Source organism: Oncorhynchus masou, chromosome 24 (genome assembly GCF_036934945.1).
Source record: "Oncorhynchus masou masou isolate Uvic2021 chromosome 24, UVic_Omas_1.1, whole genome shotgun sequence".
Lineage (NCBI taxonomy): Eukaryota > Metazoa > Chordata > Actinopteri > Salmoniformes > Salmonidae > Oncorhynchus > Oncorhynchus masou.
In genome coordinates this window covers 27,669,063-27,687,153 of record NC_088235.1, presented here as the reverse complement: position 1 = coordinate 27,687,153, position 18,091 = coordinate 27,669,063, and the positions used below count along the sequence as shown (strand labels likewise).

The window sequence follows — 18,091 nt, the reverse complement described above, 5'->3', positions numbered from 1 at the left end:
ATCACTGACGTCATCATGATTTGATCTTTTTTTCCCCCAGTTCCCGGTTGTCTTGAAAGCACAATAAATCTAGAGAATTCCAGACTTTGATGACAAAGTTTGATGACAAAATTTGCCCACTAAGGTCCACCGCGCCACCTTCCTGTTCAACTGAGCACAGCACAACGGTGTGTCCAAACATGTCTTGAATGCTGCTGCATAAATTATGTAATATGCCAGAAAGATATGTATACTGTAGCTAAGAAAGTAATACTAAGTGCAGTAGTGTAAAGTACTTAAGTAAAAATACTTTAAAGTACTACTTAAGTAGTTTTTTAAGGTATCTGTACTTTACTTTACTATTTATATTTTTGACAACTTTTACTTTTACATCACTACATTCCTAAAGAAAAATGTACTTTTTACTCCACACATTTTCCCTGACACCAAAAAGTACTCGTTTCATTTTGAATGATTACAGGACAGGAAAATTGTCTAATTCATGTGCTTATCAAGAGAACATCCCTGGTCATCCCTACTGCCTCTGAATTGTTGAATTGTGCCTCTGGCTATCCGTAAATAAAAAAACAAGAAAATGATGCCGTCTGGTTTGCGTAATATAAGACATTTTAAATGATTTATACTTTAAATTTTTATACTTAAGTATATTTTAGAGATTACATTTACTTTTGATACTTAAGTATATTTGAAACCAAATACATTGAAACTTTTACTCAAGTAGTATTTTACTGGGTGACTTTTACTTGAGTCATTTTCTATTAAGGTATCATTACATTTACTCAAGTATGGCAATTGGGTACTTTTTCTACCACTGACTAAGTGTATGTGGTGTAGCAAGCTGTTAGTAGCCCATGTGCCTCACCCTAATAATTTGGTCTATTTTCATCTCTTAATTTCACCTACTGTTCTGATTTGGTGGTGCACATGTAGCCTATAACCTGTTTTTGAGAAATGTAATCATTGAATATTGTAAGAGTTGTCATTGTCTGCTTATATGCTCCCTTTATTTATCCTTTATTTATGGTTCTTTATTTATTGGTTTATATGCCCCCTTTATTTATATTGTAACGACCCTGGGTTTATAAGCGCGGAAATCGACTCTGCCGTTCAGCATGCTTTTGCGGCACAGTCGATAGCCCTCCGGACCTCAGGCTAGAAGGTCGAGGGCTCGTGACCTGCTCCCTGCCTGTTTCATTACACTGGTGTCAGAAGTGATCGGACCTTGCATCCACGACAGTGCGTGTGTAACTTTATCAGTAAAACCTTCTCTCTTCTATTTGATCTTATCTTATTTGATCTACTTTAAGATTATTTAAATTAATTAAATTGTTTCACATTAATCATGAGGAATCAGATGACAACACATGTCCATCTATCTGCAAAACAGTCCATTATAAGGTTCAACGTATGTAGACGTGTATTGAGACGTCACTGGTAGGCGCGCGTGCCGCTATGAGCTCCATAGGCGATGAGGGAGTGAAAGTTGATGATAAATTGTTGTTGATGAAGACGAGGCCTGATGTCAACAACTGATTATTTATGTCATTGCACAACAGTTTGATATTTCAACTAAACTGATTGTTTTAATAGCTATGTGTACAATTTCTTGCGTAATGTTGGCATATTCAACATCTTCATGATAAAAAACTCATCCAGAGGTCAGTGCAAATTCTGCAGTACTGAATTGTGTCACTGGAGCGAGCAAGACGACTTTCGTAAACTATCCCAAGTCCCACAGTCAGCAGCACATTTAACAGTGCTGGGGATGGCGGTATATGGATGCTTTTGCAACCTATTCTTCCTGCCACCCATTCAACGCCATCATCAGCTTGTGCTGGCAACGAGAGAGGTGTGCTGCTCGCTGGCTGGTTGGGAAAAGCGTTCGACGGTGGTTAGTCAGATAGATATTCAGCATAAAGGCTGCAAGCAGTCAGCGGAACTCAGGATGGTTTTCTAGCTTTTTGATAAAATACATGGCTTTAAGATGTCGTCAGCACGCGACGGAATAACTTTTTTCTGAAACAACCACTTGAAGAATAACCTAAACTAGCTAGCTAAAAAGTGACTAGTTATTTTAATTGGTTCATAGCTTTAGCTAGCTGCAAGCTAATCTTCGACACAAAGCTACTGACTGTTAGTTGGCTATATTGTGAACTTCATGGCCAACAAAAGGACTCTTGTCTGATGAAGCACATCACAGGATATACTTTTCCAGCTCTAAAAAGTAGCACGACTCCACTGGAGAAGGACGCAAAATGAAGAAACAGTTCAATCGGATGAAACAACTCGCCAACCAAACAGTTGGCAGGCAAGTAACATTAGCTGTTGCTAAATTGTTAACAATCTAGCAATTTGTTAGCTAGCAAGTTCTGTCTTTTGATTTTCTATATCGTTGTAATGAATAAAAAAACAGCTGGTAACGTCAAGGCTTTAATCCTAGATCTAATGTTATTGTCCCATTTTATCTGGAGTATTATTCATCAAGGAAAGAGTGCTGAGGTTTCCTAAACTATTCACACGTTTCTGTATAACGGTTTTGTTACATGACTGTAAGTCTAAACATTTCCAGTTAGTTTCATGGTGAATTTAGCATCGCATCTAATCTCCAGGATGCATTCCGCACATTTTACATCGGTAACAGGCAGATTTGCAACTCCTACTGCTGAGCAAGCTGAAGATATTTGACAGCTCTTATCCAAGCACTGTGGCGATGCACTACTTCACACGATGGCAGATGCTGGAGCTACATGGTATAGGAAAGTGCATGCCCTGCAACAGCTGTTATTCAACTTATTGTCCCCAATCTAACTGACATTAAAGAAGAGATTCAGGCTATTTTTCCTGGTGTTTGTGTGTGTGCACAGATTCCAGTAGATCAGGGAGTCACCAGTCCTTCAACTCTGTTGCCAGGCCATGTCACTTCAATGCCATGTCAGCCTAATCTGCTGAGGCAGCCAGGACAATCAAGTTCGATCAACTGATGCTGACGACCAAGAGCTAACATCCTTATTTACACTTGTGTGGCTCAAGACAGCACAGGTGTGTTAAAGGCCCCCAGAACAGTTCCACCTCTAGTATTTATGCTCTTGCATTCCACTTTCACTCAGGCTAAACACAAAACTGCCGATTCAAACCCTCTGGAGTTGCATTTGGCACATAAAATGACAGTCCGCAAGATTTAACACATAACGCATTAAACAAGCTACATAATGCTTGAGATGGGGCGGCAGGGTAGCCTAGTGGTTAGAGCATTGGACTAGTAACCGGAATCCCCGAGCTGACAAGGTACAAATCTGTCGTTCTGCCCCTGAACAGGCAGTTAACCCACTGATCCTAGGCCATCATTGAAAATAAGAATTTGTTCTTAACTGACTTGCCTAGTTAAATAAATGTAAAATAAAAAAGATAAGTATGCCACAATATAGTCTGATTAATCAGTCTGTAATACACAATTAATTGGTATATACCATCTGCAATTAATGCCTGTAAATCGTGTAAATGTATTGTACAACCCAGAATGTTGAAGGCCTACTCTACCGGTTGTTTGTGTGGTTTGTCCTTCAGCTGCTCAATTTGAGGCAAAATATCCACAGGAAATTATTGTTTACCTGACTTAGAGAGCCGGTAGCATTTGGTTTGTCACGGGGTAAAGTTTGTTTTATGTTTTCCGTTTTCTCTCGTAAATGGCTATTGAACTAAGCATGCCATGACAATAAAACATTTCTATTCTCAATCAGGGGAGGATGGAGAAGAAGCCATACCTTTTGTTGTTTTGAATTGTAGATATGTATTTTTAAGATAAAAATAAATAAGAACAATATTTTCTCATTTCGAGCAGCTGAAGGACAGACAACTGGTAGAGTAAGTTTATTATTATTTTTTTCTACATTCTGGCTTGTAAGAAACGATTACAAAATTGATCAGGCAGTAGTTGCAGGTTGTATATACCAATTAATTGTGTATTAGAGCCTGATTAATCAGACCAGGCACCATTGCCTCACTCAACCATAGCCTAGGCACCCTGGCCTGTTTGCCAGTAGTGGAACCACCCTTGAGAGAACAGCCCTTTAAAGAAGTGCAATCTTTGGGAATATCTTGGCATCGGATCTCTAATTCCATAGGTTTTTTTTCATGGCGAGAGATATAGAACCTCCATGTAACACTACCTTGAAAAGGAGAGGCCTGCCCTGCGCTGCCCCGCCTTGAGTGACGGAGGAAAGGTGACTAGGAAAGAAAGCAATTGAAGAGTTTTAAAAAACAGCCAAGATAACATCTCAGACTGGGACATTTTGCTCTGCTCTCGTCAAAGTATAAAAAAGTCACCTAGAAATCATCTGTGGGAATGCCACAAATATGTGGATTGGAACATAGATTTGAATCTGAATGTCCATTCTACAATTTATAATTCTATGGGGAGAAACAATGTTCAAAGGATCTTGCTCTAATTCTATAAAAGATCTGCAAGGCTAAGCTACTCTGTACTTTTTGTCCCACTGGCATCATTTGATTGGCAATTTAGCACTGAGAAACATCCAAGTTGCCATCCCCAATTAGGACTAATCCTGGCATGTTGTTTTGTGTAACCGTATCCTGAGAGTACTCACAGATTATCCCATTAATGTTCCTTCAGCGCTTTGCCGCTGGCTCAGGGTCCACAGACAGGACCGCTGGAATACTCAACATTTCTTCACTGTATTTGACTAACAGTAAATTAGGAGTGTGTGTGTGATGCGGAAAGCAGACGTGTGTGTGTGTGTGAGAGGATCTGTTTGTGTGCAAGCTACAAGCGTGCATGTGAATGTGTGTGATAGATGAGGGCCCTTAGCCTGTTCCTGTGATTGTGCCGGAGCAGAACACTGTGTTCAGCAGTCAGCCACTCTGAGGAAATCTCTCATTCTTCACCAAACAGGAAATGCCCCCCCAGAGAAGTGCTGTTTCTAAGAAGAGAGAATGGGTGAAAAAAACACTGGCGTGACCAACACAAGGGCAGTAACTGTGTCAAAGACGATGTGAATCCTTACCTGCTCTCGTTTCTTGATTTGAGCTCCTAAGTTCTTGAACGCCTCAGACAGATAAAAGCTGGTGAGGTACCTCTGTGGTGACAGTGGGATTAGATCTGTACATTAGTGATGATAAGATGGGGCCTTTTCAAGCAGAGTGGTGAGATGATTGAGTAAGGAGTCTAGCCACAGCTTGTCACAGACAGGTTGCACATCTCAGCAGAGTTGTTTACAACCACAAGACATTCTTCAGTTCCTTAGTTTCCCAAAGGGTTGGGTGTCAGTGAAGTATGCGTTTGTCTGTTCTTGTAATAATTTGCTTTGTTGAACTCTGTGGTAGATCCATTTGACACTGAAATTGACAGATCAGAAGTGGGCTCAGCTCATCTTTGCACAACATCTTGTAAAACCAGACAGGAACAGTAGGCTACTTCACACCAATAGGCATTATAGCTACTCAGTTGTGCACAAGTCCTATCCTTTCATCTCTATTTGATATCCATTATCTTGTGAGCCCTGAGCGTCCAACGGTTGCTAACATAACAAACTCAACCTCCTCTCCAAGCTGATTGAGTGTTGAGAAGGCCAGCAACACCCCCTATAAAGTATTAATTTACCCTCTCGATAGCACGTTGCCATGGGGACCATTCTCTGGCTGGTGGCAGGGTGTAGCCTAACTTATGTCGTTCAGTGATCCAAGTAACCCTGTTCTGTTGTAGCCAGCTAGCTAGGTCACAAAGCTACCTCGTGGTTAGTCAGTGACACAGTTCTACAGAGCCTAGTGTTGTCAGTCAGCTCCATTCACTCTGCTAGCCCAGGTCAGCTGACAGAGGCTAAACAATTGTTGTTTTGTTGCTCCTGGGCTGGGACATCATAGTAGGTCTATTTTTAGTGATGCAGTTTAGTTTGAGTATGGTTGAGCGAGTGAATGTGGCATTTGTTATTGAAAATGTGCAACTCATCTTTGTTTATACACCAAATAACTGTCCTGTGGTTTAGTAATATGTTTTAAAGTGTGTTTCTCTCTCTAGTCCTATAGATGTGGTGAGTAATGTCTCATATGCCCCCCCCCCCAGGCCCTGGCTGCCTGCTGCCGCTGGAACCATGTCTGTCCCAAATGGCACCCTACTCCCTTTATAGTGCACTACTTTTAATATTTGGAACACAGGCCATGTATTCTGGTTTCGGAGGTTGAATGTCCATGTGGCCTCACCAGGCAGCTAGGCTTCAGGCTCCAGAAAACGTTGTTTAGGATTTTGCATTGTACCTGAAGGAGTCTCAATCGGGTGTTTGTCCCATTTTGTGAATTCTTGGTTGGTGCGTGAACCCCAGACCTCACAACCATGGAGCGCAATGGGTTCTATTTAACCAATAAGGCCCAAGAGTGTGTGGTATATGGCCAATATACCATAGCTAAGTGCTATTACGCACGACACAATGCAGAGTGCCTGGAAACAGCCATATACCACTGACCCCTGAGGTGCCTTATTGCTATTATAAACAGGTTACAAATGTTATTAGAGCAGTAAAAATAAATGTTTTGTCATACTCATGGTAGACTGTTATTTGCCACAGCTGGAGTTTGCCAAAAGGCACCTGAAGAGACTATGAGAAACCAAGATTTTCTGATCTGATGAAACCAAGATTAAACTCTTTGGCCTGAATGCCAAGCCTCATGTCTGGAGGAAACCTGGCACCATCCCTACAGTGAAGCATAGTAGTGGCAGCATCATGCTGTGGGGATGTTTTATCAGCGGCAGTGACTGGGAGACCAGACGTGATCGAAGGAAAGATGAACAGAGCAAAGTACAGAGATCCTTGCTAACAACCTCCTCCAGAGTGTTCAGGACCTCAGAATGGGGTGACGGTTCACCTTCAAACAGGACAACAACCATAAGCACACAGCCAAGACAACGCAGGAGTGGCTTCAGAACAAGTCTCCGAATGTCCATGAGTGGCCCAGGTGGAGCCTGGACTTGAACCCGATCTAACATCTCTGGAAAGACCTGAAAATAGCTGTGCAGCAATGCTCCCCATCCAACCTGACAGCGCTTGAGAGGATTTGCGGAGATGAATGGGAGAAACTCCCCAAATACAGGTGTGCTAAGCTTGTAGCGTAATACCCAAGAAGACTCGAGGCTGTAATCGCTGCCAAAGGTGCTTCAGCAAAGTACTGAGTAAAGGGTCTGAATAGTTATGTAAATGTAATATTTCAGTTTTTGATTTTGTATAGAAAACATTTCTAAAAATCTGTTTTTGCTTTGTCATTATGGGGTATTGTGTGTAGATTGAGGGGGGGGGGGATGTTAAATACATTTTAGAATAATGCTGTAACGTAACAAAATGTGGGAAAAAATCAAGGGTTCTGAATACTTTCCGAAGGCACTGTAGAGCATTTCTTAATAGCATGCAGTTCGTTCGGCTTCGATACCTCATGGTTGAGTATTGCTCTGTTACTATAGTGCACAGAGCCCTGTTTTTGAAAGAGAATAGGGACTTTGCTGAGTTTAAGGCTCTAGTTACTGACTGCAGTTTAACATCTGACTTGAGAACAGTTCTCTGTACATCAGCCCTAACCTAAGCAGGATGATCTTAACAGTAAAACTGTACCAGGACCAGTTGGCAAGGGCAAAAATTACAAGCTACAAAACAGAGGTTACATTACTTGTAGTAGGAATAGGGAAGGTCACAATTCTGTTTGTACACTTGTTTACATGGATATGCTTCTCAATAAAAACTTATTTGAAACAAGCCATTACACTTTATTATTATCATGGCCTGTCTTTATTATTATTATTCATATTACTTATTAATCAACAAATTACGAAATTCCAGGTTTGAGAGGATCTGTTGCGTTTTTGTATTAACACAACATTATTAACGGAGACAAAATGGTAGGCCGTCATTGTAAATAAGTTTTTGTTCTTAACTGACTTGCTTGGCTAAATAAAGGTTAAATAAAATACAAATTAAAAACTGAGTCAAAATCAAGATATGCCTACCTTGTGCTTGTCTGTTGGCTATTCTGCATATCATATCCTTTGAATGGTTTTCTCCCACTTTTCTCGAAATATTTGCATAATGGACTGCTGCTGCGATCATTCGATGGCATTGGCAAATGTTCTTCAAAGAGAATACGCTGTAATGACAGAAAGAATGTAGCCTACACTACTGACAATAGGCCTTTTATAAGATTAAATCTTGACAGGAGCATTTGATTCTTATTAAAGAGATGGAGTCCAGACAGGTTACTTTCGGAAACTTTCTGAATTGACATATAGGCCTATAGAGAGAATCAGCTAACTCTCACTCACACCGCTGTGAAGGCACCCGTCAATCAAAGCTGCCAGCGTATGTCGGACGCGAGCAAATTTTTCTCCCTTAAAATGTATTTACAAACCTAGGTCTACGTTAGGCTTTCATTCAGGCCGTCATTTGTAAATAAGAATTTGTTTTTAACTGACTTGCCTAGTTAAATAAAGGTTACACACACTGACCAGGAAGTGTGCTCATGTTCTCAAATGCCATTGAAAGCGGTTTGATGTCCAGCACATTCATGAGCATGCAATACGACTTTCCTCAGTACGAAATCCTCGACGACCCACTGTGCTGGTAGACTCAGGATGCTCATGGGGCTGATATAGCTTGATGATCTTTATGGCCTTCCTGTGACATCGGATGGTGTAGGTGTCCTGGAGGGCAGGTAGTTTGCCCCCCGGTGATGCGTTGTGCAGACCTCACCACCCTCTGGAGAGCCTTACGGTTGTGGGCGGAGCAGTTGCCGTACCAGGCGGTGATACAGCCCGACAGGATGCTCTCGATTGCGCATCTGTAGAAGTTTGTGAGTGCTTTTGGTGACAAGCTGAATTTCTTCAGCCTCCTGAGGTTGAAGAGGCGCTACTACGCCTTCTTCACGATGCTGTCTGTGTGGGTGGAACAATTCAGGTTTTGATTGTATTTAGTTGACTTTAGTTAATAAATATATTTTGTTATTCCTTATCTCCACATTGTGTCCCTTTTTTGTTGCGGGCTTCGAGCCGGTTTGTGACATTGCTCACATGGTAAATGATGGTATGAAATCAACCAAAACTTGTTTCTCACAAGTGTAACAGTTTGTGACCTCTGCAAACAAGGGTTCCACCCCGAGAATGAGAATGGTAAATTGCTGTAATGAATACATGCGTTAATAGAAAGGAATGTAACCAAATGACAGGGATTTACGGTAAATTGGCTGTTTTAGAAACGGTAGGGTGCAATATGGGCATTCATGAAAGTGCATTGCAGGCCGACACTGTATAGCCTATGCTAATATTTTAGTTTGCCGGGATATGAGGTCGGCACTTTTTTGTCTTGCCTAGGGCGTCATATTGGCCAGGACCAGCGTTTGTTAGTCTAGAAATTAAGAAAATATTCTGTATCAAATTAAACCATGCCAGGTTGGAGAGGATTTGCGTCTATTTGACACAACGTTAGCGCATTATAGGCCTCAGAGCCAGAACAGCCTAGTTGACTGCTGTTCAATGATTCATGAATAGTCAGACACAACCAACATTTTTTTTAAAGAAGATCGGTTAATTTTAAGTAATGAAAATGTGCATTGTATAAAATGTCCACCCATCAAAAATGTATTTTTACAGAAGTGCCATGGCCTGTAACACTCTACACTCAGGCCCATCTAGAAGATCAGCTGCTCCAGCATCCAAAGGACAGTTGGAAAGAGAAGATATAGAACATGTAATGGACTGTTAGGAAAATCTACATGGGGGGGGGGAGTTGTAGTAATATGAATATATATATATAATTTAAACAGTTTTGATGGTTATATTATTTTCATTATGGTCTTCATCCATAACAGTCAATTCAACTACCGTCACAGCCCTAATGGCTCCCTGATACGTACTACACACAAATGCATAATTATGAATGTCATTCTCCTGCTGTTTCACAAGTTTGGACATCACAGTGCTGCATAGTAGAGTTCAGTGCTTTACAATACAGTAGAGTTCAGTTAAGTACAGTACAATATACTCTACGTTTCTTTACTGTACACTATTGGGCCATACTCACTGTGCTATCCAAACTTGGTCCACTCTGGTCTATCTAGTCTACCATTACTTGCTACTTTTGAATTTTTATTCTCCCTCATTAGGGGAGAGAAATTAGAAAATATCTTAACCATTTTTTGGTAACTGAATTACAAGGCAATATTTCTTAAACTTAAGTTAAACCTTTTCCCCAACAAAATGTTTTGATATTAGTTGACAGGGGTCTTTAATTCAACATTGTGTTTTGTTATATTTCTGACTGGTAGTTGTTTTCTAAGAACCCTTTTCCAACTGTTTATCCAGAAATTAAAGCCTTTAGTTATGCCTCATTTTTAAGATTAACAATGGTTGAAAAATGTATCTTTGCCTTAATTTCCCCATTTGACACCCAATTTGATATGCTGGTGCTCATGGTTCCTTTTCGATGGAAATGCCCAATGGTAACAAAGATGTGGATTTCAAAAAATAAAAAATAATCTTAAAGTATTCCCTACTCTAGGTGTTCCACAGTCAATGTTATGTAACATAATGCTATTTGGAGTTGACAACTTGGCACAAACACACATCTAAAAAATGTATCATAGTTGATCTACTGTAAGTATCCCACACACTCTTAACACAATGCTATTTTGAGTTTTCTGGGAGGTGAATGTAAATTGACAGTTGAACATTTTCAACTAGGCCTAACTCCACACAGTAGGCTGTGTTAGGCTGTCAGTGACTGATCCTACAGTAGTATCAGGGTCCCCCATGGCAACAGTAATTATCAGCTCCTCTCCTGTGTACTATGCTCCATGCTGAGGGTATTGATAAACTATTTAAGCTGAGCCAGGATTTTCTCCTCTCCCTTTAAGTGACTCTAATCTCTCTGACCCTCAGAGCCACACTATTAGTCGACTATTAATAGCCCTGGGCCCATAGGTAAAGACACGCTAAGGCTATCCAAGATGGCATAGCAGTCAGGCGTCTTTTGGCCTTGTCTTGTCATGTCCCATGTATATAAAAATATATATTATTTTCTTCGCATATTTTTTAAATATTTTTTATATCTCAACTTCAACATACTATCCTGCAACCCGCCTCACCCCATGTGGTATGGATCTGCTATTTTCTTTACTTTAGAACCGGAACCCCCAACAGAAGCTAGCCAGCTAACTAGCTACTAGCAAAGTAGCTACTAGCTAGTAGTCAGCTAGCCACTGCTAGAGGTCATCAGCTAACCTTTAGCCCAGACAACTCCTGCCAGTCTGCACAACGCGATTCAACCCAGAGCATATCGGACTTCTTTTTCTCCGTATCCCCGGATTCCTACCGCAAGCTCTGAGCCTCTTCACCTGGATCATCGCAGATAGCTTATCTCAGCTCACTGGTCGCCATAGCAGCACCCACCCGTAGCACGCTCTCCAGCAGGTATATTTCACTGGTCACCCCCAAAGCCAATTCCTCCTTTGGCTGCCTTTCCTTCCAGTTCTCTGCTACCAATGACTGGAACTAATTGCAAAAATCACTGAAGCTGGAGACTCATATCTCCCTCAGTAAATTTAAGCACCAGTTTATGCATCAATGCACCTGTACATAGCTCATCTGTAAATTTCCCATCCAACTACCTCATCCCCATACTGTTATTTATTTATTTTTGCTCCTTTGCACCCCAGAATCTCTACTTGCACATTCATCTTCTGCACATCTGTCACGCCAGTGCTTTAATTGCTACATTTGAATTATTTCGCCACTATGGCCTATTTATTGCCTTATTAACTCCCTTATCTTACCCCATTTGCACACAATGTGTATATATACTTTTTTTTACTACCCTATTATTGACTGTATGTTTGTTTATTCCATGTGTAATTCTGTGTTGTTTGTGTCGCACTGTTTTGCTTTATCTTGGCCAGGTCGCAGTTGTAAATGAGAACTTGTTCTCAACTTGCCTACCTGGTGAAAAAAATAATAATCATTTTATTTATTTATATATATATAAGGCCTGATGGTGGTATGTAGGACTGGTCTGGCCTTGAGAAAGTGGACCTGAAGACACTTAACCCTGTCTGTCTTAACCACCTGCTACTGAAGGCTAGACTCAGACAAGACTGGGGTGGGTCAGCTGTTGGTCTCTGTGTGACTGATAAATGTTTGGTATGTTCTACTGTTTGGGTTAGGCTAGCATACTAGCCGGCCTCTGCCCAGTACCCTGCCCTGAACGTTAGTCACTAGCCGGCTACCACTCAGTTACTCTACCATGCACCTTAGAGGCTGCTGCCCTATGTATACTGAACAGAAACATGCGACAATTTGTATGATTTTACTGAGTTACAGTTCATGTCATAAATTCATGAATTCATTGGGCCCTAACCTATGGAATTCACATGAAAGGGTAGGGGCGCAGCCATGGCTGGACCTGGGAGGCCATAGGCCCACACAGGGGAGTCAGGCCCAGCTAGTCAGAACAAGTTTTTCCCCCACAAAAGGGCTTTATAACAGATGGAAATACTCCCCAATTTCATCAGCTCTCCGGGTGCCTGGTCTCAGACGATCTCGCAGGTGAAGAAGCCGGATGTACAGGTCCTGGGCGGGCGTGGTAACACGTGGTCTGCGGTTGTGACGCCGGTTGGACGTACTGCCATATTCTCTAAAACCACGTTGTATGTGGGGTAGAGGTCGACCTGGCAACAGCTCTTGTGGATATTCCTGCAGGCAGCATTTCAGTTGCAAGGTCCCTTAACTTGAGACATTTTGGCATTGTGACAAAAAGGCACATTTTAGAGTCCACAACACAAGTTGCACCTGTGTAATGATCTTGTTTAATCAGCTTCTTGATATGCCACACCTGCCACCTTTTACAATGCTTGGAAAAGGATAAATTCTCACTAGCAGGGATGTAAACAAATGTGTGCACAGAATGTGAGAGAATAAGCTTTTTGTGCGTATGGAACATTTCTGGGATCTTTTATTTTAGCTCATGAAACATGGGACCAACACTATACATGTTGGGTTTATATTTTCGTTCAGTGTGTGTAATAATAAACGTTTTTTCGAAATGATAGTTTCCGGATTTGATCATATTAATGACCAAAGGCTCGTATTTCTGTGTGTTATTATGTTTACTGAGGAGTGGCTTCAGTCTGGTCACTCTACCATAAAGGCCTGATTTATTGGAGTGCTGCATAGATGGTTGTCCTTCTGGAAGGTTCTCCATCCCCACAGAGGAACTCTAGAGCTCTGTCAGTGACTATCGGGTTCTTGGTGACCTCCCTGACCAAGGCCCTTCTCCCTCAATTGCTCAGTTAGGCCAGGTGGCCAGCTTTAGGAAGAGTCTTTGTGGTTCCAAACTTCTTCCGTTTAAGAATGATGGAGACCACTGTGTTGTTGGTTACCTTCAATAACATCTTCTAAATATGCGACCAATAAAAGGTGATTTATTTTTACAATTTTAACCTTTTTCTTTTTGGTTTCAGAACTGAGGTTAGGCCTACCCAGCGGAGATTATATGCAAGCTGCAAAAAGCAGCAATGCACATTTTACAATGTGTCTTGTAAAAGACTGACTGATGAAATCAGAGTTGAATACTGACGATCAATATTGATTTTTAAGCATACCTGGCTGAGAAAGCGATCAGTAGAATATCAATTGTTCTGTCCTGCGGTTGCCTCATTTCAATCTATGGGCCTCTTATCAAGGTGATCATATCAGTTATGTGAAAAAATGTGATTTGTTTTTGTGGTTTCCTCATAGCACCCGCACCAAAACAAATGTTATTTGTCACATGCGCCGAATACAACCTTGAAATGCTTGCTCACAAACTCTTCCCAATGATGCAGATTAAAAAAATAGTAACACAAGGAATCAAATAAAATACACAATGGCACTATATACAAGGGGTACCAGTACCAGATCAATGTGCAGAGATGTGAGGTATTTAAGGTAGATATGTACATGAAAGGAGTGTAGAGTGACTAGGCATCAGTATAGTGGAGGTATTTGAGGTAGATAGTTGAAGTCAGAAGTTTAATAAACACTTAGGTTGGAGTCATTAGACCTTGTTTTTCAACCACTCCACACATTTCTTGTTAGCAACTATAGTTTTGGCAAGTCGGTTAGGACATCTACTTTGTGCATGACACAAGTAATTTTTCCAACAATTATTTATAGACAGATTATTTCACTTGTAATTCACTGTATCACAGTTCCAGTGGATCAGTTGTTTACATACACGAAGTTGCCTGCATTTAAACAGTTTGGAAAATGCCAGATGATGATGTCATGACTTCAGAAGCTTATTGACATAATTTGAGTCAATTGGAGGTGTACATGTGGATGTATTTCAAGGCCTACCTTCAAACTCAGTGCCTGTTTGCTTGACATTATGGGAAAATCAAAAGAAATCAACCAAGACCTCAGAATAAAATTGTATACCTCCACAAGTCTGGTTCAACCTTTGGTAGCAATTTCCAAACACTTGAAGGTACCACGTTCATCTGTACAAACAATAGTACGCAAGTATAAACACCATGGGACCACGCAGCCTTCATACCGCTCAGGAAGGAGACTCCTAACTAATGTACTTTGGTGCGAAAAGTGCAACTCAATCCCAGAACAACAGCAAAGGACCTTGTGAAGATGCTGGAGGAAACGGGTACAAAAGTGTCTATATCCACAGTAATTTAAGCCCTATATCTACAAAACCTGAAAGCCCGCACAGCAAGGAAGAAGCCACTGCTCCAAAATCGCCGTTAAAAAAGCCAGACTACGGTTTGCAACTGCACATGGGGATAAAGATTGTACTTTTTGGAGAAATGTTCTCTGGTCTGATGAAACAAAAATAGAACTGTTTGACCATAATGACCATCATTATGTTTGGAGGGAAAAGGGGGAGGCTTGCAAGTCGAAGAACACCATCCCAACCGTGAAGCACGGGGGTGGCAGCATGTTGTGGGGGTGCTTTGCTGCAGGAGGGACTGGTGCACTTCACAAAATAGATGGCATCATGAGGTAAGACAAGTATGTGGATATATTGATGCAACATCTCAAAACATCAGTCAGGAAGTTTAAGCTTGGTCTCAAATGGGTCTTCCAAATGGACAATGACCGCAAGCTTACTTCCAAAGTTGTGGCAAAATGCCTTTAAGGACAACAAAGTCAAGGTGTTGGAAAGACAAAGCCCTGACCTCAATCCCACAGAACATTTGTGGGCAGAACTGAAAAAGCTTGTGCGAGCAAGGAGGCTTACAAACCTGGCCCAGTTACATCGGCTCTGTCAGGAGGAATGGGCCAAAATTCACCCAACTTATTGTGGGAAGCTTGTGGAAGACTACCTAAAACGTTTGACCCAAGTTAAACAATTTAAAGGCAATGCTACCAAATACTAATTGAGTGTATGTACACTTCTGACCCACTGGGAATGTGATGAAAGAAATAAAAGCTGACGTAAATCCGTCTCTACTATTATTCTGACATGTCACATTCTTAAAATAAAGTGGTGATCCTAATTGATCTAAGACAGAGAATTTTTACTAGGATTAAATGTCAGGAATTCTGAAAAACTGAGTTTGTATGTAAACTTCCGACTTCAACTGTATACATGAAGGCAGTGTAAAGTGACTAGGCATCAGGATAGATGAGGTATTTGAGGTAGATATGTACATGAAGGCAGGGTAAAGTGACATCAGGATAGATGAGGTATTTGAGGTAGATATGTACATGAAGGCAGGGTAAAGTGACATCAGGATAGATGAGGTATTTGAGGTAGATATGTACATGAAGGCAGGGTAAAGTGACTAGGCATCAGGATAGATGAGGTATTTGAGGTAGATATGTACATGAAGGCAGGGTAAAGTGACTAGGCATCAGGATAGATGAGGTATTTGAGGTAGATATGTACATGAAGGCAGTGTAAAGTGACTAGGCATCAGGATAGATGAGGTATTTGAGGTAGATATGTACATGAAGGCAGGGTAAAGTGACTAGGCATCAGGATAGATGAGGTATTTGAGGTAGATATGTACATGAAGGCAGGGTAAAGTGACTAGGCATCAGGATAGATGAGGTATTTGAGGTAGATATGTACATGAAGGCAGGGTAAAGTGACTAGGCATCAGGATAGATGAGGTATTTGAGGTAGATATGTACATGAAGGCAGGGTAAAGTGACTAGGCATCAGGATAGATTAGGTATTTGAGGTAGATATGTACATGAAGGCAGGGTAAAGTGACATCAGGATAGATGAGGTATTTGAGGTAGATATGTACATGAAGGCAGGGTAAAGTGACTAGGCATCAGGATAGATGAGGTATTTGAGGTAGATATGTACATGAAGGCAGGGTAAAGTGACATCAGGATAGATGAGGTATTTGAGGTAGATATGTACATGAAGGCAGGGTAAAGTGACATCAGGATAGATGAGGTATTTGAGGTAGATATGTACATGAAGGCAGGGTAAAGTGACATCAGGATAGATGAGGTATTTGAGGTAGATATGTACATGAAGGCAGGGTAAAGTGACATCAGGATAGATGAGGTATTTGAGGTAGATATGTACATGAAGGCAGGGTAAAGTGACATCAGGATAGGTGGTGCTCAGGCTTTCACTCATGTGGTTTGTAGTTTCCTGAACTGGGTGACATTCTGTTTGTGCTCCAACCAATTCCTTGTTGTCTCACCAAGGCAACAATGTACCTTAGTGATGGTGTTGAATGCTGTTCAAGCCGTGTGGTTGGAACCCAGGCTAGTGCAGTGGTGACCCTGGCCCTGTTGTGCTGTACTGTGGAATCTAGTATGTCTGGAATGGCCTCATTGCATTGACAGTATTTACACATTCATGCTATCCATCACTATAGCCCTAATCAGGAGCTGTCAAACCTAATCTATCGCATGTTGTGTTTTCTCATCCACAGAGCAGAGAAAACCGAAGTTCTCAGTGATGACCTTCTACAGGTAAATAAATCATTACCTAGGCTACATTTTCTCATTTACTTTACCACAGGGTTCCCCAAATGGTGGCCTGTGGGTGATTTTTATTTGGCACCCCATGTTTTCTGGAAATCTGTTCCAAAGTATTCCCATGCGTAATAAAGGGAGACGGTATACACTGAGTGGACAAAACATTAGGAACACCTTCCTAATATTGAGTTGCAACCCTTTTGCCCTCAACAGCCTCAATTTGTCGGGGCATGGTACAAAGTGTCAAAAGCGTTCCTAAGGGATGCTGGCCCGTGTTGACTCCAATGCTTCCCTCAGTTGTCAAATTGGCTAGATGTCCTTTTTGGTGGTAAACCATTCTTGATACACACAGGAAACTGTTGAGAGTGAAAACCCCAGCAGCGTTGCAGTTTTTGACACAAACCGGTGCGCCTGGCACCTACTACCATACCCTTTTCAAAGGCACTTCAATCTGTTGTCGTGCCAATTCACCCCCTGAATGGCACACATACACAATCCATGTCTCAAGGCTTAAAAATCCTTCTTTAACCTGTTTCCTCCCCTTAATCTACATTGATTGATTGAAGTGGATGGAACAATTGACATCAATAATGGATCATAGGTCAGTCTGTCATCCATAGAGTAGGTGTTCCTCATGTTTTGTTCACTCAGTGTATATAATTGTATATAATTGTATACAAATGTAAGCAAAGTTTGAAATTGTTTTATTCAAATATTGTTTCTGTTTGGGCTTCTTGCGTTCAATTTGTAATCTACAAATTATTTGTAATTATGTTCCATCCCCCTGACCATCCGCTCGAGTAAAAAAAAAACAGCCCGCAGCTCAATCTAGTTGTTGATCCTTGCTCTACCAACTCATTACATACTGTACCACAATCAATGGAACTGCAGACTCAGCATTGTGAATACAACAGGCTAAGCAGAGCCACAGATATTGTCAGCTTCTTTCATATATTGGTAACCAAACAAATTGTAACCACGTTCTGCCAGGAATTCTGATAATCCTTGGTACTAGTGGTGGAAATATGATGACTGTGTGTGTCTATTCTATTCAATTCAGTTTGATACTCTGGGTTCCTCCAGGGCTGTTCTCAGTCTGGTTCCCAGGGA

At 41.2% G+C, this 18,091-nt stretch overlaps 1 pseudogene; it reads left to right on the top strand.

The window, feature by feature from the left end:
• The first annotated feature begins 1,695 nt into the window (after positions 1–1,695).
• Positions 1,696–18,091, top strand: part of LOC135511977 (rho GTPase-activating protein 17-like) — a 40,465-nt pseudogene continuing 24,069 nt past the window's right edge.